Genomic DNA, 8,795 nt, shown 5'->3' with positions numbered 1-8,795 from the left:
CACCCCCGTTTTCTGATTCCTTATGCATTTCCTGAAGATCTGGATTAAAGTCTCAATTTGCCCTTCTTTCAAATAGCTTTCGTCTTTTCTGATGATGAAAGCAAGTACAATTGTTGAGGACATTTTGGGAAATGCACGCAAGCAGTTGGGAATGACAAAAAGCCCGAGCAATTCCTTTGTGGCACCTTTGTGTGGACGCATTTCTGTAAGCAGAGCTAGGACAAACCAGGACCCTGCATCCAGGACATCTCTTCCGTTTCCAGCGAAACTTCTTATGGTTCTTCCTACAGGATTCCTCATTTCCTTGTCATGAGTGTTCCCTTTCCATCCCATGGACACACGGATATGCCCTTTCCTTCTCTCCCACCCGGCACACACACTTGTACAGACAATGTTCACTGACCACTCGACGTGAAGGCCAGGAGGAGTTGCTACGCTTATTCCACAGCCGGAGGCTTGAAGGCACCTGTCCTGGTTGTAGGCCAGTTGCTGATTTGATTCTGACTCAATTCACAGAGTAGAACTCTCTGATGTAGGGTTTTCATCCACTGTGATCTTGACAGAAGTAAAGCGCCAAGTTTTTCTCCTGTCGAGCTGCTGTGTGGACCTGAACTGCCAATCTTTTGGTTGGCAGCCGAGGGCTCAAATGCTGCACAATCAATAAAATATCAGAATTCCCTTTTCTCAGAATATCAGAATATCAATCAATAGAATATCAGAATTCCCACCAGAGAGCCATCCCTCCTCCCAGAATTCTTGCTTTTTCTCCCACTCCGGCCTTCACCAAAACGTACATTTTCTCCTGTTTCTTTAAGAGGGTTGGTTACGCACTGGGATGCTGACCACAACTGATTTCTCCAAACCAACCAGTCACGCTGGTGCGGAAAGATGAGGCGGTAAAGACGGGCAGCCTCGGAAAACCCAAAGGGGCCCTTCTGCTCTGTCCTATCGAGTTACTGTAAAGTCAGATTTGATTTGACAGCAGTTATTTTGATTTTTTGTTTTTTTCTTTAAGCAAAAAACAATACTGGGTCTTCAGCTCCTCACCCACCGGCAGTCCTTTACATAGTAAAGGACAGTTTATCCAGGAAGAAGTGGATACCCCGCAGGGGCTGCCTTTTAGTGGGGCCCAGCAGGTGCTGCCAAGGGAGGAGAATGAAGTTAAGACGATCCTCCACAGAGAACATCTGAATCAGTTTCTAGAAGATGTAGGGAAGCAAAAACAAAAGCTACAGAAGCAGGGTGGGGAATGGAAGGTGATTACCCACGATTTGGGTTGAAAACCACAAATGAGATTTAAAACACCATATTTGTTCCCATTTTACCTTTTAAAAATAGAATGGGAGGGAGTCCTGGTGGCATAGTGGTTACAAGTTGGGCTGCTAATCACAAAAATAGAATGGGATCAGTATGTGACTTTGGAACACCCCCCCAACCCCCCACCTAAAAGACATCAAGTGTAATTACCATAATTTATAAAAGAGCCTCCATGTTTATTGGCAAAGGATGAAAAAGAAAGCCGAAAACAAAAAGCTGGTTTGGATGATTGATCATACTCATTTTACTGGTGGTTTGAACCCACCCAGCGGGGACTCAAGAAAGGCCTGGTGACCTGCTTTCTCTGCGCCTCCCCCCACCCACCGCCCCTGACCCCAGCCAAGAAAACCCTACGGAAGCAGTCCTACCCCCTAACACATGGGTCACCCGGGGGCAGATCGACTTGGTTTGGTTTCAGAGTGAAAATCTGGATGTGTTGATGAGTGCCTGTGCCGAGGGGATGAAAGGAGAGACACGCCAAACGGTTCCTCTAAAATGCTCCAAGTCCCAAACCCGAGTGTGGGTAAGGAGCTGTGAGCCCGCACGGCCACCCTCCCGGTGCTGAGTCGTGCAGATATTTAGATTACTTTCACTCTGCTGTTACAAAGGCGCTGCCAGGAGCAGGTCTGATATGTGACCATTTGCTTGCATCACTGTGCATTTCCTTTAGACGGGTCCTTTGACCATAATTAGGAAGTCAAAGAAAATAAGCTCCAGGATTCTTGGCAGATCATGTCAACTTGTTTTCCAGAAAGGTTACACCAATTAACAGCTTCCTCCTTGGCCCTGAGTTTCATTAATTTCACAGAGAAAAAATGTGGCCCTTTTTCACTTTTAACTTATTTTATGTAATTTCCCCTTTAGAAAGCCTGAAAATGTGTATTAGCCAAAACCAAAATCCTCTCAACTAGACCAAGAGGGAATATAATGGTAAGCAGAGAAATGACTGAAGTTATCAAGGATTTGAAGACCAGAGGAAGGCTTCTTAACAACCTGCGGCATTCAGATGACACAACCTTGTTTGCTGAAAGTGAGGAGGACTTGAAGCACTGGATGATGAAGATCAAGGATTGTAGCCTTCAGTATAGATTACAAGTCATTGTAAAGAAAACCAAAATCCTTACAATTGGCCCAATAGGTAACATCATGATAAATGGAGTTGTCAAAGATTTTATCTTGTTTGGATCCACAGTCAATGCTCATGGAAGCAACAGGCAAGAAATCAACTATCTGTTGTATTAGGAAAATCTGCTGCACATGGTCTCCTTAAAGTGTTGAATAGCAAGGATGTCACCTTGAGGATTAAGGTGCACTTGACCAAACCATAGTATTTTCAATTGCCTTATATGCATTTGAAAGTTGGGCATTCAATAAAGAAAACATAAGAATAACCCATGCATTTGAATTATGGTGTGGTTGAAGAATATAGAAAGTACCAGGGACTGTCAGAACAACTTCCTCGGTCTTGGAGAAAGTGCAACAAGAACGCTCCTCGGAAGCAAAGAGGGTGGAATTTCCTCTCACATACTTTGGACATGTCATCAGGAGAGACCAGTCCTTGGGAAAGGACATCCTGCTTGGTGATGTAGGAAAAGAGGAAGACCCTTGACAAGATGGGCTGACACAGTGGCTTCAACAATGGGTTAAAACAGGTGAATTGGAAACAAGGGTGAATTGGAAACAAGCAGCATGCCACCCTGTTGCACTCATAGGGCCTCTATGAGCCAGAATCGAATTGATGGCACCGAACAACTTCTAGAATTGTCTATGGATGTTCTTCGTCCATTTTCTACTGAGGTCAGGTTGTGCTGTGCAAAGGCCGAGGGGATGGAGGAACAAACCAAGCTTAATTCTGATCCGTTACTTGCTCATCCTCAACTGAGGGAGCACATTCTCCTCACTAAAGCACCTACCTGCACACTTCCAAGCCCTGCACGGTTACTCTTTTGTGAAAACGAGGCAGATTCTAATTCCCAGTGCCCTCACGGGGCAGAGTAAAACTGCCCTGGGGAGCTTCTTAGGCTGAAATACTGGTGTTTGAACCACTGGCATTTTGGTTCACAGCCTTACTCTTTATGATACCAGAACTCCCTAGGTAGTAAATCAACTTGACGGGTCCCCTTCTTCTAGCTTGCACACAGGAGGCTTGCTTGCATAGTGGTTATGCATTGGGCTGCCAACTGCAAGGTTGGCAGTTCAATACCACCAGTCTCTTTTCTGGAGAAAGATGAGGCTTACTGCTCTTAGAAACCCACAGGGCAGTCCTATACTTTCCTGTAGGGTCAACTGGATTGATGATAGTAAGTTTGGCCTTTTGGACCTTGCTGAAGAGGGCAATTGTCTTTCTAATCAGGTTCAAAAGTGGCCTCCTTAGAGAAGTACGAATGTGGTGGGGAGGGGCAGTGTGCAAACTGTACGCCCCAACACTTTCAGAGGGGGGTGACACTAAAATGACTTCCGGGTCCGTTGCTGCCATCACTGTTACCACGCATTACTGCGTGAGCGGCCGCTAAGGCAGGAGTTACTAGGCTGGGTGTCACTCACCATCCAATAGCGTAACTTCGCCCCCCACCCAAGAGCCCCACTCCATAGTGGTAACGCAACCTTTCACTCTCCCACTCCACCCTATCTATTCTCTCCTCCCACTCCCACCCCATATCCCTAATAACGCCCCTCCATCACCCACCAGTCTTGGGGCTGAAGGCAGGCTGCAGCGCCCATGATTGGATGGAGATGAGGAACTCCATCTTGGCCAATAGGAGGCAGATGAGCAGCAGCAAGCCGCAGGGGCTAGGGCCAAGAGGGGCGGACCAACCTCCCACCAAGGGGGTTAACCTCCTGAATTACAGCACTGGGTACTTGGCCTGTCTGTAGCTCCAGGTTATGAACACACCAATCCCGGGTCTGGTCCTATTTCTGAGGTCCAATCATAAACCTCGTCATGGCCTGACCCCGGCTGGGTCTTGCACCGGCTTGGACAAGGAAGTAATCGTGACAAACATGAGCCTTGGGGTTGCTGACTTTGGAATTTAAAATCAGCCTCGGGGTCTGATGCCTGTCCACTTAAGATTTAAATTGCCCTAGGCTGTTGAAATCACCATCCCAGACAACCTGCCACTCCCAATGCTTTCTGCCCTGGGCCTCTGTTCCCTCCCTCTGCCTGCAGGCCTGTGTCTCCTATGGCTCAACACCTTCAAAACAGTTAAAGGCACCCCTCACCCCCTGCCGTTGACCCCACGCCCACTCACAGAGACCCTATAGGACAGAGTAGAACTGCCCCTGTGACCTAGTTGCGACCTTTGTCCCTAACCTTACAAAGAGACATCTCGGTAAACTAAAAAGCCCCGTGTTCAACTTCGGGCTGATGTGCTCAGATTGCCACTTTATCATTTCTTTGTTTAATTGGTCACTTTATTGGGAGCCCTTACAGATGGTAGAACTGTCCATTAATCAATTACATCTACATTGGTGAACGGGTACAGCTGCTGCCAGCATCATTTTCAGGACATTTTCTTTCCACTGCATCATGTCTTTCTCCTTTCTTCAGCGGCTGCGTTTGGCTTCTGGGAGAGCCTGAGCCTGAGAGAGTTGGGATGAAATTGAGGGCATGTGGATTGTTGGTGTGACAAAGGACAGACCCCTGCTTTTGGTGTCATTCCCCAAAGGTGGTAAGGCCTACCCTCTTTATTCCCCACCCCGCCCCACCAGTTCCCTTCTAGAGCTCACCATAAAAGGCAATACTGATCCCTGATGGTATTTAACTGGCAGAGAGTGGCTCCAGGAAGCAAATTATGCAGGAAGTTGTCCACCCAGATCCATGATTGGTTGTCACTCGAAATCTGTTCAATCCCCAAATCATCCCGTGAGGAATCCCATTGTGATTCCAGAGAATAAGCAAACCCCATTGTCTCATGCCCCATGTGTGGCAAACAACACGATTCTTTATCCCCGCAGTGTCTGAGCAGTAAGAGCACAAATGCCAGAGGGGAGCAGCTCAGGACAGGAATTCCAGCCTGACCGCCTCCAGCGACCGGACTCTGGCTACTCATTTATGTCTGTCTTCATGTCCCCTCTGGTAAAAGAACAGCAGAACATAGTTCACAGGGATATGAGAGAAATAAAAGAATGAGGTCAAGCTTGCAGGGCAGTGTTTGGCAGATGACAACGTGCTCAATAAATGATATCAATTCCACAGCTATTTCCTGAGTATTTATTAAGAATCAGGTATCCTGTAGTGCCCACCTTGTGTGCAAAAAGGAACTAATTTCCCTAAGAGCCCATTCACTGCCTTGGGGCAGAAAACACACACACACCCCCAAACTATTCAAAATGGTGATGGGCTTTGGGGCAAAGACCTCTTTTGTAACTAAACACAAAGATGCACCCCGATTTGCAGTTATACGAATTATAAGAGGCAGCATAGCGCATTGGTTAAAGTCATGGATTTAGGCGGCAGGCTCTTGGTAGGAGGCAACATAGTGACCCCCTCTCCCATCCCCAAAAGGCCAAAATCCTAATCTCCAGAATACTTGAATATGTCACCTTACATGGCAAATGGGTTCTGTCACAAAGGGTTCAAATCGAGCAAGGACTGTGAGATGGGACGGAACCAGGCAGTGTTTTATTTTTTTGCACAGAGGGTAGCTAAGAGTTGGGACCACCTGAATGACTCCTAACCACTAACATGGGGGAGGCATAACCCCCCCTCTCTAAGTTGTTTTGGAGCACATGGGGTTGGCCCATATGGGCGAGGTTGCTGAGTAGCCATGTGCCATCCTCACAATGCTTCCTATGTTTGAGCCCATTTTTGCTGCTGCTGTGTCAGCCCATCTCACGGAGGACCATCCTCATTTTCAATGGGCAAGAGACATAACCTCTCAGTGTCTCAGCTTTCTCGTGTGCACACAGATTAGTTAGGGTAATGAGACCAGGCTAAAATGAAGGATGATTATCAAACTCATTGCTGGCAAATCCATTCTGACTCACAGCAACCCCATGAGTCAGTAGAACTGCCCCATAGGTCTTCTAAGGCTGTACATCTTCATGGGAGTAGACTGCCCTTTCTTTCTCCTAAAGATGATTATGGAGACCCAATGATAATACCATTTAAAAGCAAAGATATTTATTTGTCTATTATTTAAGCAAAAGCCTTGGTGGTAGAGTGGGTTACAGGTTGATCAGCAGTTCAAAACCACCAGCTGCTCTGAGTTACAAAGATGAGGCTTTCTACTCCTGTAAAAGTTAGTCTTAGAAACCCACAGGGGCAGTTCTTCCCTGGCCTATAGGGGCGCTATGAGTCAGAATCAACTTGCTCGATGGCAGTGAGTTTGACTTAGTCTCTGGTTTATCTTAGTTAAAGGTGCGTTCCCACTTCCTTGCCACAGACGGCTGTTTCATACAAACCAGGTCACCTGAAGCTTCACTTTTGTTCATAGGTAGTCCCCATGCTTGCCCTAATCAGCTCTGAAGGGGGCTACAGTAGAAAACCTGGGACAGAGATGTTTCCTTAAGAGAGTGGAGTAGAAGTTTTCATCACATTCCAGAGCAGGTTGCCCAGGTTCTCGGGGGAACTTTGCCATAGTTCTCACACGGTGATCATTTACCAAGTGTGTAATAAGTCATATATACTTTTCAGACTCTTATGCTGAATCTTGATAGCCCAGTATGTTTGCTAAGATAAATGTCAGCTGTTTCACAAATGAGAAGACAGGAGTTCTGAAAAGCTAGGGAACTCCAAGCCATACATTTACATTAGTCTCATCTAGAGAGTGAGGGCCTTGTGGAAAGAGAGGCTCTTTCCACCTCTGACCTTTTGTGATTCTATGAGAAAAGTAATGAAGGGGAAACAGTGTAAACAGAGGGAGTTTGAAAATTGCTCCAATTAAGGAAAAAGCAAGAGTGGAGACGGCCTGGTCATGTACACAAGGAAGTGAGCTTAGCCTCCTTACACGGTTCAGCAGGCGAGCTGGGACAGACGAGCTGGGGCCGGACTTGTTGGCAGTGCCAGCTTCTCGCGTTCCTTTCCCAGGCAACCCAGGCCTCAGCTGAAAGCAGGCAGCCTTACTTTTGGGGGGGCCCAAATTCTGGGGGCAGGGATTCAAGCTCTGAAGATACTGATTCTGGAGTTCCCTGACCTCAAATTAACAGCAGCAAGCTTAATTTCAAAACTGACTTAAAAAAAAAAGACATGTGAGTTCTTCCTTGGGAGAATTTAGCAAGGAAGGTATTTCTAACCTGACAAAGCAAAGATTGCTCTAGGTTTCCCAGTGCTTAGGACAATCACTTGGGGAAGGCAGTCAAAGAAAAAGGCTTTTCAACCGTTGTCTTTGGCATATGGAGGATGTGACCATGAGTTACTCTTAACTTTTTGGACCATTTTCTGATGTGTGAAATGGATATAATAATTTATACCCACTATTGTACAAGAGCAGAGGAGAGGGAAATTTGAAGATACACTGAACTTTTACTTTCTACCCATGGAGCTCTGGTGGCACTGCAGGGTATGCATTGGATTGCTAACCTCAAGGTCAGTGGTTCAAACCCACCAGATGCTCCAAGGGAGAAAGATGAGAGTATTTTCTCTGTACCGATTTACAGCCTCAGAAACCATATTCTGCTATGAGTTGGAATCAACTCGATGAGAGTGGGTTGGGCACAATCTTGGTTGCTGAAAGTGAGGAGGACTTGAAGCACTTGCAGATGAAGATCAAAGATTGCAGCCTTCAATAGGAATTATAAGGCATTGTAAAGAAACAAAAATCCTCACGGCTGGACCAATAGGTAATATCATGATAAATGGAGAAAAGATTGAAGTTGGCAAAGATTTCATCTTGCTTAGATCCACAATCAATGCTCATGAGATCAAGCAATACATTATATTGGGTGAGTCTGCTGCACAAGATCTCTTTAAAGATTTGAAGAGGAAGCATGTCACTTTGAGGACTAAGTTGTGCCTGACCCAAGCTGTGGTATTTTCATTTGCCTCCTGTGCATGTGAAAGTTGGACATCGAATAAGCAAGACCAAAGAGAACAGATGCCCTTGAATTATGGTGCAGGTGAAGAATATTGAAAAGTACCATGAACTGCCAGAGAACCAAAAGCCCCGTTTTGGAAGAGCTACAACCAGAATGCTCCTTGGAAGCAAGAACGTCAAGACTTCATCTCAAGAATTTGGATGTGTTATCAGGAAACCAGTCCTTGGGAAAGTAGAAAAAGAGGAAGACCCTTGAGGAGCTGGGCTGATACAGTGGCTTCAGCCAAGGGCTGAAGCAATTGGGAGGATTGCTGATGACCCGGCAGTGCTTCATTCTGTCCTCTATAGAGTTGCTGTGAGTCAGCACCAACTCCTGCGTAGCGCCTCACCCCTACCTGGACTGTTCTGTGGCCGTTAACCGATGGGGAGTCAGTCTCTGACACATGGCAACTCCATGTACCACGGAGAGAACTGCTGCCCAGCCCTGTGCCATGCTCACCGCCC

This window comes from Echinops telfairi, unplaced genomic scaffold (genome assembly GCF_000313985.2).
Source record: "Echinops telfairi isolate 266 unplaced genomic scaffold, ASM31398v2 ScPeMD7_443;HRSCAF=831, whole genome shotgun sequence".
Lineage (NCBI taxonomy): Eukaryota > Metazoa > Chordata > Mammalia > Afrosoricida > Tenrecidae > Echinops > Echinops telfairi.
Note: the sequence above shows the minus strand (reverse complement) of the source record.